Raw genomic sequence first — 1,785 nt, 5'->3', positions numbered from 1 at the left:
CCAACCTAGCAGTTTGAAAGCACGTAAACATGCAAGTAGAAAAATAGGTACCACCTTTGCTGGGAAGGTAACAGTTTTCTGTGCGCCTTTGGTGTTTAGTCATGCCAGCCACATGACCACAGAGACATCTTCAGACAGCACTGGCTCTTCGGCTTTGAAACGGAGATGAGTACCGCTCCCTAGAATCGGGAACCACTAGCATATATAGTTCTCATATAAGGAGAACCTTTACCTTTGAGGCTCTAGTGCACTGTTTGGCCTGGATCTTAGTGGCTGCCTGGAGCAAGGGAAAGCAAAACACTGCATTGGATTGTGCCTATGTGGATACTTGTGGCTTTTGAAAAGCTCCTTGATTTTCAGAGGAACCCCAAGGAGTTAAAACCACAGAGGAGATACCTAGAGCATCAGTGGAGGAAGGCAAAGGGGAAAACCAACTGAATACTGCTAACTTGCTTGGATCCACTCTGAACTGGAATCTGGCTATGTAGGTCTTATGAAATTGGCTGAAGTAATGTTGGGTCCTTGGTGCTCTCTGAGCTGGGTTGTTTTCTTGCAAATGTTTCATTACCAAACTAGGTAACCTCGCCAGTACTGCTAGGGAGTGGGGTTTGCTCTCATTTTATATACTAGTGGCTTGTCCTTTCAGTTTTAGTGGAAGAGATCTTGGCAGTTCCTTGATTGGGATATTGTTTACTATTAGCTCTGAGTTGGTGGTTCCTTGATTGGGGTATTGTTTGCTTCTTCTTTCTCAAGAGACAGAACAAGTCCTTGGGGCTTTAATTGTGGCCACCCACACATTGGAACATTTACTGGGTATTTTAAAAGTTAGAAGAACATCCATTCGTCAATCCATTCATCCATTCCCTTATTTTAGCTTGCTTCCCTTTGGGATGGGGGTTGCTCTTCTGGATTAAGGTGGGGCGGGTAGGCCAAACAGAAAAATCATCCCATCAATCTAATACAACCCTGAGCTGGAACAAGATGGGGAAAGGCAGAGAGATGAAGGGAAAAAAGTTATGCTGGAGTTGTAGCATTTGTAGCAACCCTGCATAAAGAATGCCATTCATTCTGGGATGGGTGGCAGCTGGGCTCACACAGCACACTCAATCAGTAACCCAGGTTAAGAGAACACAATAGCAGGGGTCTGCACACCTGGCTCTTTTAAGACTTGTGGACTTCAACTCCTAGACTTCCTCAGCCAGCAAAGCTGGCTGAAGAAGTCTGGGAGTTGAAGTCCACAAGTCTTAAAAGAGCCAAGTGTGCAAACCCCTGAGCTAGGTTCACATAGCATACCGTTGTGAACTTCCATCCAGATCCCATTTACAGTAATGTAAGGTGCAAACTCAGCCAGCATGTGAGAATGGCTGAATTTGAACAATGTGCTAGGCTAGACTAAATGGAGAAAATGCTACTTTGGTGGTTCAGCCCGTTGTGTGTGAACTGAGCCAAATGCAATGAGACCTACAGCGATTTATTGATGAAAGCACAGCGTTGTTATAGGAACATAGCAGTGGTGTTTTGCTAACCCCAAAATTAACGATTGGAGTTTAATATGGTTGTGTGGATTCACCTGGTAAATACAGGGATTGGATGGGGGCAATTTTAACTGCTGAGAGGTGGGAGAGGGGAAACATTTATTAGGGTTCCCAGATCGTTTTCTTTCCACTGCCTCTGTGTCAGTTATCACCGACTGACTTCTTCCCCACTTTGGGAAACCAAGGGGCTTTAGTAAACGGGAGAACTATTATAGCTTCCATTATTTGTTCTATCGCTCCGAATTAAAAC

The sequence above is a fragment of the Ahaetulla prasina genome, chromosome 2 (assembly GCF_028640845.1).
Source record: "Ahaetulla prasina isolate Xishuangbanna chromosome 2, ASM2864084v1, whole genome shotgun sequence".
NCBI lineage: Eukaryota > Metazoa > Chordata > Lepidosauria > Squamata > Colubridae > Ahaetulla > Ahaetulla prasina.
The sequence above is the reverse complement of the archived record's forward strand: the minus strand, read 5'-3'. Positions refer to the sequence as shown.